Source organism: Peromyscus eremicus, chromosome 23 (genome assembly GCF_949786415.1).
Source record: "Peromyscus eremicus chromosome 23, PerEre_H2_v1, whole genome shotgun sequence".
NCBI lineage: Eukaryota > Metazoa > Chordata > Mammalia > Rodentia > Cricetidae > Peromyscus > Peromyscus eremicus.
In genome coordinates this window covers 15,306,944-15,322,261 of record NC_081438.1, presented here as the reverse complement: position 1 = coordinate 15,322,261, position 15,318 = coordinate 15,306,944, and the positions used below count along the sequence as shown (strand labels likewise).

At 49.0% G+C, this 15,318-nt stretch overlaps 1 pseudogene; it reads left to right on the top strand.

The window, feature by feature from the left end:
• Positions 1-9,147, top strand: part of LOC131898580 (small ribosomal subunit protein eS26-like) — a 35,648-nt pseudogene extending 26,501 nt beyond the window's left edge.
• Positions 9,148-15,318: the final 6,171 nt, after the last annotated feature.

Below are 15,318 nucleotides of genomic sequence, written 5' to 3'. Positions count from 1 at the left end.
TAGCCACAGAATAAGAAGTAAAGAAAGGCGCCGGGCGGTGGTGGCGCACGCCTTTAATCCCAGCACTCGGGAGGCAGAGCCAGGCGGATCTCTGTGAGTTCGAGGCCAGCCTGGGCTACCAAGTGAGTTCCAGGAAAGGCGCAAAGCTACACAGAGAAACCCTGTCTCGAAAAACAAAAAAAAAAAAAAACAAAAACAAACAAAAAAAAAAAAAAAAAAAAAAAAGAAGTAAAGAAAGGCATATAGAATAGAGAAAGATAAAAGTCCAGAAAGGCAAAAGGTAGATGGGATAATTTAAGACAAGCTGGCAAGAAATAAGCCAAGCTAAGGCTGGGCATTTATAAATAAGAATAAGTCTCCTCTGTGTGTTTGTTTGGGAGCTGGGTGGTGAGCCCCAAAAAGACCAAAGAACTAAGAGTAAATGAGGAAAAAATAAAACTACAATAGGGTCTCACTATATAGACCAGGTTGGCCTTGGACTCAGAGATATGCCTGCCTAAGCCTCCTGAGTGCCAGGACTGCCTGGTAGGAATACAGCCCTTAGGAAAAAAAATAATTCACTGTGTGTGTGAGAGGTGTCTATCACACTGAAATCAGAGAACAACTTACAGGAATTGGTTCTCTCCTTCTACTGTGTGGGTCCCAGGAATGGAACTCGTGTCACTAGCCTTGGTGGCAAGCACCTTCTGAACCATCCCACTAGACCCCTACATCCTGTTTTGTTTTGTTTTGTTTTGTTTCAAGGCAGGGTTTCTCTGTGTAATAGCCCTGGCTGTCCTGGAACTCACAGAGATCCACCTGCCTCCGCCTCCCGAGTGCTGGGATTAAAGACGTGCGCCATCATGTCTGGCTCTCCGTTCTTTTACAAAGGAGAATTGAGCTCCCTTGGATTCTGGTATCTGGCATGGTTCGGGGGGGGGGGGGGGGGGGGACACTTCCAGCAACCAGCGTTCAGCAGATGTGAGGATGGCCTCACTCTCAGAAGGGAACTACTCCATCAGAAGATAATCCTTTCTCATCAGGAACAGAGAGTGAAAGCGAATCTCTTGAGACCTCATGCCCTGGCTTGAGAGCATCCCACAAATTTCAAACTTAACTCTTCAGGAGGTGAGTGGGTTCGGAGAGGAGAGCTCTACCCAAATGGTTTTGTTGTGTTCACATGTTAGGAGCAGATGAATGGATGTCCAAGGAGCACTTGTTTATTTATTTATTTATTCATTGAGTTTTTTGAGATAGGGTTTCTCTGTGTAGCCCTAGCTGTCCTGGAACTCACTCTGTAGCCCAGGTCAGCCTCGAACTTGCAGAGATCCACCTGGCTCTGCCTCCTGAGTGCTGGAACTAAAGGCGCGCACTACCACCGCCCGGCTTAATATTTAATTTTATTTATGTGCCATGTGAGGTAGGGTGCTAGCAGAGACAGGAAGAGAGAGTGGGGTTTTGGGAACCCGAACTCTGAACCCTCTGTGAGAATAGCAAACGCTCTCCACCGAGCCGTCTCTCTGGCCCCAGAGGCAGCACTCTGTGGTGCAAGTGAATTCCTGCCTTGCTCTCTCTTACCATGTGCCCCATGGTACCTAGAGACTCAGCAAAGAGAGTCCCCGGCAGCAAGACGGCCCTACCCGGATGTGGTACCTCCGCTGTGAACATCCAAGCCTCTAGAAGCCTGAGAAACAAGTTTCTTTTTGTCAAATATAAGAAAAGATTATTCTTTTAAACTCTTATTTATTGGGGGGTTGGGGGAGCATGGGCACCATGGAATGTGAGTGGGGGTCCGAAGATGTGGAGTTGGTTCTCCCCTTCATCTCACAACTGCCTGTAACTCCAGTTCTAGGGGATCTGACGCCCTCTTCTGGTCCCTTAGGGCACTACACTAGACACATACAAGGTGCACATATATATATATGCAGACATTTATATATACACACATAAAATAAATCAGGGTTAGAGAGACTGCTTGATGGTTAAAAGCACTAGCTGCTCTTCCAGAGGACCTGGGTTCAATTCCCAACACCCACATGGCAGCTCACAACTGTCTGTAACTCCAGCTCTAGAGAATTCAACACGCTCACACAGATCTACATGCAGGTCAAACACCAATGCACATAAAATATAAATAAATAAATAATTAAAATAAAATAAAAAAATCTATTTTTTTAAAAGATTTACTTATTATATATATATATAGTATTCTGTCTGCATATATACCTGCAGGCCAGAAGAGGGCGCCAGAACTCATTACAGATGGTTGTGAGCCACCATGTGGTTGCTGGGATTGAACTCAGGACTTCTAGAAGAACAGTCAGTGCTCTTAACCGCTGAGCCACCTCTCCAGTCCCTCTATTTTTTTTTTAAAAGTGCAGATTTAGTTGTGAGACTCTGGACACAGGTTTTAAGAATTGACCCCTGAAAGAGCAGTACGTGGTGCTGAGTCCCTAACAGGGCTGGGCATGGGACTGGAGGGGGGCGGGGCGTGGGCGGGGTGCAGCTGACATGCTCAGCCCTAGCTCTGCCACTGAGCCACACGGGGCTCTACTCTGGAGAAGGCTCTGCTCTGAGCCTTGGGGGCTGCTGGTCACAGTGTGAAAGGCGAGTTCCCTTTTGGTTCTGTAAAGAGGAACTCGGTTCCTCCTGGCGCCCGGTGCTGGAGAAACTCTGATTTCACTTCTTCATTTCTCGGAGTCCATAGATGAGCAATGAGGGGAAGCCGGAAGTGCTGCCCCATGGGAGATGTTTTGATCTGAGATGCAGGTCTGCAGGACTGTTACTGAGGAAGGGGAGGTCCCGGGGGTAGGTGCTGTGAGAATTCGGGACTGCTACCCAACATTCCTATTTCCTTCTATTTTCAGAGAGCCTAAAGTTCCGGGGAACCACTCAGTGAAGTGTTTGCCATGCAAAATAAGGACGTGAGGGCATTGCTCCCCAAGTACTCATGTAAAAAGCCGGGTGAGAGTGAACCGGGCGGTGGTGGCGCACGCCTTTAATCCCAGTGCTTGGGAGGCAGAGGCAGGCGGATCCTCTGTGAATTTTGAGGCTAGCCTGGTCTACAAATCGAGTTCCAGGACAGCCAGGACTGTTACACAAGTCCGGTGTGGTGGCCCACATTTGTAATCCCACTGCTGGGGAAGCAGAGACAGGATCCCTGGTGGATCCCTAGTGGATCCCTAGCCGAATAGCCTGGCTGAATCCAGGTGTCCCCCAGGACAGTGAGAGACTCTGTCTCCGAAAACAAGGTGAATGACCCCTAAGGAACAACGCCTGAGGTTGCCCTCCGGCCTCCACACACACAAACACGAGTTTACACAAACGTATATGAACATGCACACACACACATCTGAGTTTAACACACCTATATGAACATGCACACATACATCTGAGTTTAACACACCTATATGAACATGCACACATACATCTGAGTTTAACACACCTATATGAACATGTACACACACACATCTGAGTTTACACACACCTATATGAACATGCACACATACATCTGAGTTTAACACACCTATATGAACATGCACACATACATCTGAGTTTAACACACCTATATGAACATGCACACATACATCTGAGTTTACACACACCTGTATGAACATGCACACATACATCTGAGTTTAACACACCTATATGAACATGCACACATACATCTGAGTTTAACACACCTATATGAACATGCACACATACATCTGAGTTTACACACACCTGTATGAACATGCGCACGCGCGCACACACACACATCCGAGCTTACATACACCTATATGAACATGCACACATACACATCCAATTTTACACACACCTATATGAACACGCACACATACAATTTGAGTTTACACACACCTATATGAACATGCACACACACACATTCAAATTTACATACACCTATATGAACATGCATACACACATACATCCGAATTTACACACACATATATGAACATGCACACACACAGTTTGAGTTTACACACACCTATATGAACATGCACACACATCTGTGAGTTTACACACACATATATGAACATGCACACACACACACACACACACACACACACACACAGACACATCCCCCATAAAAGCTGGAAGATCCAGCTTTTATGGAAGAGCTGTGTGACCCAAAGGTTGTGTTTTGACCAACAAGACACAGACAAGTGATGGGCCCAGCTCTCAACCCAGCAGACATGACACCTCCAACCCGCTCTGAGCGGTGTTAATGCAGAGGGACCACCTTCCTGCACCGCCAGCCTCCTCTGCACTGGGAAGTGAGAGCGAACTTCATTTCCGATGTGTTGGAGCTGCTGTGACTTCAGGTCTTATGTTTTCCACTCTCTCTCAACTACAAGGAAACACCCAAGGCAGGCTGCCTTTGCAAAGAAAAAAAAAAAAAAAAAGCGGAGAGGGAAGGGTCCTCTTTTTGCAGAGGACCCAGGTTCAGTCTCCAGCAACCACATGGCTGCTCACAAAGGTCTCTAACTCCAGTTTCAGGGGATCTGATGTCCTCTTCTGGACTCTGTAGGATACCAGGCAGGCTCGTGGTACAGAGCTATACATTCAGGCAAGCACTCATACACAGAAAATAACACACCAATTAATTTAAAAAAATTTTAAGGGCCAGGCAGTGGTGGTGCACACCTTTAATCCCAGCATTCAGGAGGTAGAGGCAGGCAGATCTTTGTGAGTTCGAGGCCAGCCTGGTCTACAGAGCGAGATCCAGGAAAGGTGCAAAGCTACACAGAGAAACCCTGTCTCGAAAAACAAAAACAAAAAACAAAACAAAACAAAATTTAAAGGAATCACAAAAAGAAAAAAAAAAAAGACTCTAACCCTGTGGGATGTGAACAAATTCCAAGCTAGCCAGGGCCACACAGTCTCAAAAAGAAAAAAAAAAAAAAAAAAAGAAAAAAGAAAGAAAAAGAAAAAAGAAACAAAACAATAGTAACAATGAAAGAAATCATACCTGGAATTTGGCAATTTGCTCTTTCTCCCGTTTGGCAGCATGAGGTAGATGTCTTTATATGCTGGCCTGGGTAGCCAACTGCAGTCCGGGGTCACCTGGACACTTTGAGGCTGCAGTGGGACATGTTCATGCTGGGAAACTAACTGTCTTAGTCACTGTTCTATGGCTGTGAAGAGACACCACGACCACAGCAACTCTTATCAAAGAAAGCATGTAATTGGGGCTGGCTTACCGTTTGAGAGACTTAGTCCATTATCATCATGGCGGGGAGCGCGGTGGCGTGCAGGCAAATATGGTGCTGGAGAAGTAGCTGAGAGTTCTGCATCCTCATCCATAGGCAGAGAGAGAGAGAGAGAGAGAGAGAGAGAGAGAGAGAGAGAGAGAGAGAGAGAATGCACTTTTTTTTTTTTTTGGTTTTTCGAGACAGGGTTTCTCTGTGTAGCTTTGCGCCTTTCCTGGAACTCACTCTGTAGCCCAGGCTGGCCTTGAACTCACAGAGACCCGCCTGACTCTGCCTCCCGAGTGCTGGGATTAAAGGCGTGCGCCACCACCGCCCGGCAGAGCATGCACTTTTGAAACCTCAAAGCCCACCCCCAGTGACACACCTCCTCCCACAAGGCCACACCTCCCTAATCCTTTTAAACAGTGCCACTCTCTGGTGACTAAGCATTCAAATACAAGCCTGTGGGGTCTGTTCTTATGCAAACCACCACACTGACTAAGCAAGTGAGGTACACTCAGTACACTGAGTTCCCTCACACTTAGTGGGCTGTCCAGGGTGAGGTTACTGGAAGTCAGGAGCCTCTGGGCTAGATTTCACCTTCTTATTTGGTGGTTTTACAGCTAGCATTATAATGCTAATATAAGGTATCTGGAAATGCCTGCTGACCTCTGTGTAGCGGGGTGGGGTTGACGTCTGACCCCTGGGATGTCACTCGAGGGGAAACAGGTATGGGCTGGGAGTTCTGAGCAGTGAGGTGTCACCCCAGGATACAGTCCATAGTAATTCACAAAACAGCAAAGTAGGGTGAGCTAGTGGTTCCAGGCTAGCCTCAACATCTGCTTCAGACTTTGAAGGCTGGGGTTATACACATGGGCCATCTCACTCAACTATTCTCTCCTTAGAGGCACACTGGGAATTTGAATCAGAGCCATCTAGCCCAATGGGATTTCTCAGCTCATTCACATCTACAGAGCTCTATTCCAAATGAGGGAATATTGACAGGGCTGGGCAGGACATGGACATATCCTTGGGGGACTAGGGGTCATAGTTCTGCAGAATAATAATAATAATAATAATAATAATAATAATAATAATAATAATAATAAAAAGCCAGCAAAACCAGCAAGCCAGGTGGTGGTGGCACCCACTTTTAATTTCAGCACTCGGGAGGCAGAGGCAGGCAGATAGATGTCTGTGAGGTTGAAGCTAGCCTGGTCTACAAGACTAGTTTCAGGACAGCTGGGCTGTTACACAGAGAAACCCTGTCTTGAAAAACAAAAACAAAAAGAAAGAGAGAGAGAGAGAGAGAGAGAGAGAGAGAGAGAGAGAGAGAGAGAAAAGAAAGAAAGAAAGAAAGAAAGAAAGAAAGAAAGAAAGAAAGAAAGAAAGAAAGGAAGGAAGAAAGAAAGAAAGGCTAGAAAATTCTGAGTGATGCAGGAAGAGACTGTGGGCTGAGAAGCACTTTGGTAGAACTCTGGTCCTGCTGCCGTTCTAACTCCTACATTTCAGAGCTAGGAAGGAGTGGGTGCAGCTCTGGAGATAGCTATAAGGATCTTATGCCCTGGTAAGTAGCTTGCTGAGATAACTCCCTCCCACCTGGATACTTTTCTGGCTCCGTGAAGGGCAGTTAGGGAAGTGGGAGGGAGAGCTTGGCTTGTTCCCACTCGCTGGGAGCCGTGATGCCTCTGATTGCTCTAACTCCACCTCAGGACATGTGAGACCCAAGGTCTAATTAAAGATCCCGGGACCCAGGAGCACTTGCATGCTTCCAAGTCGCAGTTACCTTGAGGGAAAGATGTACGGAGCCAGACAGGAGCCAGGAGCCAGACCCAGACAGCCTGAGGATGGTGTGTGTGTGTGTGTGTGTGTGTGTGTGTACGTACGTGTACCACCCTCAACCTTCAACTCCTGGGGGCCAGTGACTCACAGGCATAGGGGCTGACTGAGTGGCACCGTGGCCTGGTTTAGGAGGGAACCAAAGCCGCTTCAGGGACTTTTAGAATGACACTTGGCCTTTGTGTCAGACCCCAGACCTTGGGGTTCTCAGAGGGCTGGCAAAACATGGAGGGCCCCCAGGGACTGTATCAGCCCTGCTCCTTCTTGTCTTTCAGATGGCAGTTAAGATACCATGGCTTCACAAAGCCTCTCTGGCTCCAGGTGCCGCCGGGCCCTACCTTCCTCGGCTCCTTTTTCTCTCTTCTCTCCCTCCTATTGAGGCCTGAGGAAAAGCAAGCGACTCAGGTTGTGTTGAAATGAAACAGGAGGTACAGGGGCCATAGCTGTGGCTTCAGACAGCCTGGAGCTGAAGCTTGGAGACGTTGCCATGGAAACCCTGAGGTCTTTTCCCACGAGGAGCATTAGAAGCAGGGGCAGAGTATGCGGAGGGTGCCGGGGCTGGGAGAAGGGTGTGGAGTTGGAGTGCTGGGACAGGATGTAACTGGATCTTCTCTTTAAAACGTCACAAAGGGAGCAGGATTGCTTCCCCCGGGAGCGTTTACTCAGGTATCATTCTAAGGTTTTGGTGAGACAGTCACGTGTTTATCTGCATAGACTGGGATCAGGGAGACACAGGGCTGATGCATCCCACGTGCCCCAGCCTTCTGGAAACAACATGGCCCAGCCATGGACCTTGTGTGCGAGCATTCAAGGACCCACTTGGCATGACTTCATCCTGCCCAAAGAGACAGCATTGCATCCAAGCCGGGGAAAGTGTGCCTGGCTTGCAGAGACAGGTTTTGAACCTGCTTCCACCCAGTGCCAGCCCTGTGTCTCAGCCAGGTGCCTGGGAACAGCTCTTGCCTCAGGAGGGAAACTGAACTCTGCTGCTAGCTAGCTGCTTCACAGGACAAGGGCAGGTCCTGATCCCAGGGCGCTTTCTCTGTGCCCTGTGACCCCAGCATGCTCCTCTGGCCTAGCTGTTCGGTGGATAGTGACCACTCAAATGTGAGGCACGCAGCCCTGCCTGGCCGTCACAGGCTCTAGGGTGCTGGGGAAGAGGCAGCCAGGACAAGAGTGGTGGTTTTCTGGGTTGGGAAGAGAATATCACCGTAGCAAGGATAGCTAGAGGTAGCCTTTTAATCCCAGCACTCGGAAGACAGAAGCAGGCAGATCTCTGTGATTTCGAGACCAGCCTGCTCTACAGAGCGAGTTCCAGGACATCCAGAGCTATACAGAGAAATTCTGTATCCAAAAGAGGGGGGTGGGTGGGAGGCTGGAAAGATGGCTCAGTGGTTAAGAGCACTGGCTGCTCTTCCAGAGGACCTGGGTTCAATTCCCAGCACCCACACGGCAGCTCAGAACTCTCTGTAACTTCACTTTCAAGGGATCTGACACCTTCACGCCAATGCACATAAAATAAAGTTAATTAAAAAAAAAAAGAAAAGAAAGAAAGAAAGGGAGCTAAAGAGATGGCTCAGTGGTTAAGAGCACTAGTTACTCTTCCAGAGGACCTGGGTTCAATTCTCAGAACCATCTATAAAGGGATCTGATGCCCTCTTCTGCCATACAGACAGACATACAGGAAGACAGAGCACTCATATACATAAATAAATAAATCTTTAAAAAAAATACCTATTTCAGGTCTTGGCTCCAAGAACACCAAAAACAAAACAAAACAAAACAAAACAAAACAAAACAAAAAAAAAGGAAAAGGGCCAAAAAGCAAAAAGGGCTGCGGCCACTTGCAGCCAATTCACTGCAAGAACTGTGCCCGGTGCGTGCCCAAGGACAAGGCCATTAAGAAGTTCGTCATTCGGAACATTGTAGAGGCCACTGCCGTCAGGGACATAACCAAAGCAAATGTCTTTGATGCTTATGTGCTTCCCAAACTCTGTCAAGCTGCATTACTGCGTGAGCTGTGCTATTCAGAGCAAGGTAATCAGGAATCGATCCTGTGAGGCCTTTGAAGGACCGAACACCCCCACCATGATTTAGACCTGCTGGTGCTGCACCACGACCTCCACCAAAGCCCGTGTAAAGAGGTGGCTTCATAAAGACAGAAGAAAAAAAAAAAAAAGAAAGAAAAAAACACCTTGGAAAGATAAAATGGGACTTACACTTTATGTAGTAAAGCCACTGTTCTGCAAGTCCAGGGTTTCCAACCTCCAGGACACACATCAAAGCCAGACATTTGCATGTCTGTAATCCCAGCGTGCCACATCTGTGATCCCAGCATGCCACATCTGTAATCCCAGCATGCCACATCTGTAATCCCAGCATGCCACATATGTAATCCCAGCATGCCATGCTGGAGATGGGAGGCAGAGAGACTTGTGGGATGGTTAGCCTGGTGTACAAAGCAATGAACAAAGGGCCCTGTCCAAACAAGGTGGGAGGTGAAGACCGCCCCCCAAGGTTGTCTGTGACCCCCACATGTGTGCCATTACATGTGAGCCAGCACAAACACACGAAAACCCAAGGCATGTGCGTGTGTGTGTGTGTGTGTGTGTGTGTGTGTATGTGCAATGTGCTCACACACACAAACTAAACCAACTGAAGACAGATGGCTGGGCAGTCCTGAGGGGCTTGCAGCAGAGCTGACAGGCCAGGCCAAAGTCTTATGTCTGAGCTTGCATGTGGGGATCCACACACTAGCTCCCTCTTCAATTTGTTTACTTATGAAAACAGGGTCTCACTATGAGCGGTGGTTTGAATAGGAACGGCCCCCACAGACTCCTGTGTTTGAATGCTTGGCCCACAGCGAGTGGCACTATTAGGAGGTGTGGCCTTGTTAGAGTAGGTGTGGCCTTGTTGGGGGTGGGGGTGGCCTTGTTGGAGTGGGGGTGGCTTTGTTGGAGTAGGTGTGGCCTTGTTGGAGGAAGTGTGTCACTGTGGAGGTGGGCTTTGAGGTCTCATATTATGCTCAAGCCTGGCCTAGTGACACAGTCTCTCCTGCTGCCTGAGGATCAAGATGAAGAGCTCTCAGCTCCTTCTCCAGCACCATGTCTGCCTGCATGCCACCAGGCTTCTCGCCATGATGATAATAAACCAAACTTCTGAAACTGTAAGCCAGCCCCAATGAAATGTTTTCCTTCATACGAGTCACCATGGTCATGGTATCTATTCACAGCAATAGAAATCTCAACTAAGACACTATGTAACCCAGACTAGCCTCCAATTTTGAGTACTCCTTCTTCTGCCTCCCGAATACTGGAATTGTAGGGATATGCTACCACACCTACAGTCTGGATTAACCTCAAACTCTCAGTTCCTCTGCCTCAGCTCTTGGCCCCTGGCTAGAATTACAGTTATTTGCTGAAACTCTTGTTCATCTCCTTAGAGCTGGTTCTCTGTGTCTTCAGGTGTGCTGCATAGTTTTATGTCAACTCGACACAAGTTAAAGCCATCTGTGAAGAGGGAACCTCAATGGAGAAAGTGCCTCCATTAAATCGGGCTGTACACAAGCCTGTAGGGCATTTTCTTAATTAGTAAATGATGAGGTAAGACCCAGCCCATTGTGGGTGGGACTATCGCCAGGGCTGGTGGTCCTGGGTTCTGTAAGAAAGCAGGCTGAGCAAGCCATGAGGAGCAAGCCAGTGAGCAGCACCCCTCCATGGCCTCTGCATCAGCTCCTGCCTCCAGGTTCTTGCTCTGTTTGAGTTTCTGCCCTGACTTCCGTTAATAATCAACAATGATGTGGAAGTATAAGACAAATAAATCCTCTTCTCCCCAAGTTGCTTTGGTCATGGTGTTTCGTCCCAGCCATAGAAACCTTAACTAAAACATCAGGTTTCATTTCTGATTTCAAGTGTTCAGGAGGATATATCTAGTTCTGGGCCAAGCACCTGCCATGTTGGATGAGATCTTTGTATGCTAACAGCCTGTCTGGGCCTGGGAAACAGTTCCTGTGAGTATTAGGAACACCACATCTGAAATTATTTTTTTTCATTGGGTGTGGGTATGTGCATGTGAGTGCAGTGCCCACAGTGGCCAGAAGAAGGCGTCAGATTCCCTGGAGCTGGAGTTACACACAGTTGTGAGCCCTCATGTGCTAGGATTTGAACTCAGGTCTTCTGCAAGAATAGCCAGTCAGTGTTCTTTTTTTTTGTTTTTTTGTTTTGTTTTGTTTTGTTTGTTTGTTTGTTTGTTTGTTTGTTTTTTGGTTTTTCAAGACAGGGTTTCTCTGTGTAGCTTTGCGCCTTTCCTGGAACTCACTTGGTAGCCCAGGCTGGCCTTGAACTCACAAAGATCCGCCTGGCTCTGCCTCTCAAGTGCTGGGATTAAAGGCGTGCGCCACCACCGCCCGGCCAGTCAGTGTTCTTAACCACTGAGAATTTTTCTAGCCCCCCAGAAATGTGTAGAAACAGGAGAGTAACTGTGGTAGACCTATGGTTTAGTGGTTAGTGTATTCGAGGCCCAAGACTTACTCCCTGGTCCTGAAGTACTTTGACTATTTATGGTTGTCTTTGTTTCCACCCTCTGGCCTGAACATCTGGAAAAGCAAGCCCTCTCTGTGAATCTCCACAGCCCAGCACTGTCCTGAGCAGGGAAGCTGATCCTTGAATGGTTAAACCCAGGAAGCTCCCGAACTGGCAGCCGCCTCTACCTCCACCCATTGAGATGCCCTGGAGCGGAGACCTAGAAAGTACAGGATGTTGATGAGGAAGACTGAATTCTGAGGAGAGGTGGATCCAGCCATGCCAGTTTCAGAATCAAGGCTTTGGATGAAGATCCAGGTGCCAAAAGCTCTTGGTCACAAGAAGGTTGCTGTGTCTTCGCACCTTACCTAGGCAGCCGACGTCCAACAGAGGAGCAGGATTGCTTCTGCGCAGACCCCCTTTAAAGACAAAGCCTCACATAGGCCAGGCTGGCCTTGAACTTGCTGTCTAGTTGAGGATGGCCTTCTGCTCCACTGCCCATGCTATATGATTACAGGCATGGACCACCGTGCTAGATTTACAGGCTCTTTTTTTATTAGCGAGGAAACGCCCCCAGAATTCTCTCAACATCTTATTGGCCAGAACTTGGTTACATGTCCTCTCCTCGGCCAATCATAGGGAGAGGCATGGTATGAACCCGGTTGGCTTCGACAACGGGGATTTTTTTCCCCCCTATTGGGACCTTAGGTTCCCCTTTTTTGAACATGTGTAGCTACACGGGGGGGGGGGGGGGGGGGGGCGCAGGAGTAAAGCCTCAGCCTGCAAGAAGGGAGAGCGAATGGAAGCTGCAGAGCATGCTTATGATCCCAGCACTCTGGAAGCTGAGGCAGGAGGATTGTCATGAATTCAAAGCAAGCCTGGTCTACCCAGCAAGGCCCTGCCTTAGAACGCAAAATACAAGAGAAAAAGAAGAAAAGGAAGGCTAGGGATGCCAGTCAGTGGTACAGGGCTTGCCTCCTGTGCCCGAGGCCCTGCGGGGACAAAATGGTAGGAGAGAATTTGGGAAAGCTACTAATGGTGCTTGTTGCCATACTCCCCAAAATTCCTGGGGCACATCATCCCCGTCCCGCCCCCGTGCTGTCGAGTACTGAGCCCTCCACTGAGTGTCAGTGGTGGCTGTCCCACTGGTGAGCCGTACCATCTCATCACGGCTCTGCTGTGGCTCTTGTGGCTGGTGCCTTTGACACCTTCTCGGGAGTCCTGGGCACTCCCCACCCCGGCACCCACTGCGCAGGTTGGGAGCCTCACCGCAGCCAGGGAGTGACTGATGTCAATGGAATGCGACTGAGGCCCCGGGGACATGATGGTACAGGGAGTCAACATGTGTGGATCACTTGGGACAGAGTCCGGCTTGTTAAGTGTAAGTGACGGAAGCCAGCCATGGTGGGGCACGCCTTTAATCCCAGAACTCAGGAGGCAGAGGTACGCAGGTCTCTGTGAGTTCAAGGCCAGCCTGGTCTACACGGTGAGTTTCAGAACAGCCAGGGCTGTACAGAGAGACCCCCGCCCCCCAAATAGCTATCTTCACCTCTTGTTGCTCTGATACAATTTACCCTGTCAGATGAACCTTAAGGGAAAGAGAATTTGTTTCCACTCAGTCTGAGGGTACCGCCCATCATGTGGAGAAAGTCCTGACAACAGGATTATGAGGCAGATAGTCATATTAGACCCAGAGTCAAGAAGCAAAGAACAGTACTTGCTGGCACTCAGCTCCCTCTCTCTAGCAGTCCATTACCCAAGCCCATGAAATGCCCACAATGAGGGCAGGACTTTCCACCTCAATTAACCTCATCCAGATAATCTCTCACACACCTGGCCAGAGGCTAACCTACTCTAGATAACCCTTCCCAGGAATACCTGGAGGCTATGGTTCAATCTCCTAGTCCAGGTGCCTGGGACCCAGAGAGGTTCCCCAGATGGCCGGGTGTCTTTTGTACAGGGGCAAGGGAGTTAGTTGGAGTTCCTCTCTTATCTCCCGGTGCTGTGCCTCCCCTCCCCCACCCCATAGCTTTTAATGTTGGTTATAAAATAGCTCCAGAGGGCTCCATGGGGGCTCCAGAGCCTCACTGGGAGGAACCTGCCTCCACCCGCTGCTCTCTGCAGCCCCACCCCTGCACCCCAGCTACTCCTTCTGCTCAGAACACTTAGGACTAGGAGAAGAATCCGAAGGCTCGGCAACCTGCCTCCCTCTTACTGACCCCTTCAACTCGGATGCTGTTTGTATTGACCTGCTTCTGAGTGGGGAGTTAGACTGTGTGCCCGCTCGCTGGTGACTGTTATCCATCCTATACTTGGGACAGAGGTGCGGAGGAGCTCTCGTGGAGGCTAGCCTGGGCTACAGAGTGAGACCCCCCCCCCTTGTCTCTCAAAACAAAGACACCCAGCCCAAACCAAATCAATCAGCTAGCTGGTGGCCTGAGGGAGGTGGACAGTGGGGATGGGTCACCTCCCAATGGCTCCTCCACAGCTTGGGGACTCTAGGGCCCCCAGGAGTGCTCCCAGTGCGAATGCGTCTCTTGGAGCAAGTCAGTATCACTTCTTTCACATCTTATTCGTTGAAACAATGGTCACAGTGTCTGCGTGAGAGGGAGGGAGACAGCATTGGCTGTGGGTGACTGAGAAAACGCTATAGAGCATCGGGAACCACCGGCCACCGTCCCTCTGGGTCCTCTCCAGCTCTCCCAGGCCATGTCTAGCCTGAAGTGGGAGGGCCAGGAGGCTGCAGGGTGTGTGGGGAAAAGGGTTGGTCACTCAACAGTACCACCTACTCAGAAACCTTCTAGAAGTCTCCACTCATCCTTAGAAGCCTCTGTGATAATGCAGATAGACCTTCCTTCAGGAGAACTAGACCGGGGACTAGAGAGAGGGCTTGGCAGTGGAGAGCAATTGGTGCTCTTTTCGAAGACCCAGGTCCCATTCCCAGCTCCCACATAGGGGCTCACAACCACCTGTAACTCCAGTTCCAGGGGGTCCCACACCCTCTTCTGACCTCTGTACATGTGTGGTACACAGAGACATGCATGCAAACACTCTTACATATGAATAAAAATTATAATTTTTTTTTTGAGACAAGGTTTCTCTGTGTAGCCCTGGCTGTCCTGGATCTCGCTCTGTAGACCAGGCTGGCCTCGAACTCACAGAGATCCACCTGCCTCTGCCTTCCAAGTGCTAGGATTAAAGGTATGTGCCACCAATGCCTGGCAAAAATTATAAAATTTTTGAGAGAGTCAGAACAGGGAACTAATTCAGAGTCTAGGATTAGCCTTCTGACAGTTGGTTCTTATAGTTGAGACTCCCCGTCTGTTAGTGTCTTTCCAGGTAATAAGGGATGGTTTGTAGAGGCCTAAATGACCTAAGGCCACTAAATCTTGCATCCCTTCTGAATCATCTCTGTCTGAAGCAGAGGAAGGGTTAACTCAGGACAGTAATCAGCAATGTTTACACTCATTTCCTTCAGAAGGAAACACAGACTCGCTCTTACAGAGTGTGCCTCTGTCATAACCATGGCCAGGAAGAGGGTCTCGGGCTGCCTTGAATGACATTTTTCATGGGAGAGAGTTATATAAACTTTTTCTTTGTGTATTGTGTGTGCACCACACAAGTGCAGTACCGTCAGAGGCCAGAAGGGGCATCAGATTCCCTGGTACTGAAGTTACAGGTAGTTGTGAGTTGCCTGATTGATGTAGGTGTGTGGATCTGAACAAGGGTCCTCCTCAAGACTAGCAAAAGCTCTTTACTGCCCAGCTCTCTCCAGCTCCACTTTTCTTTCT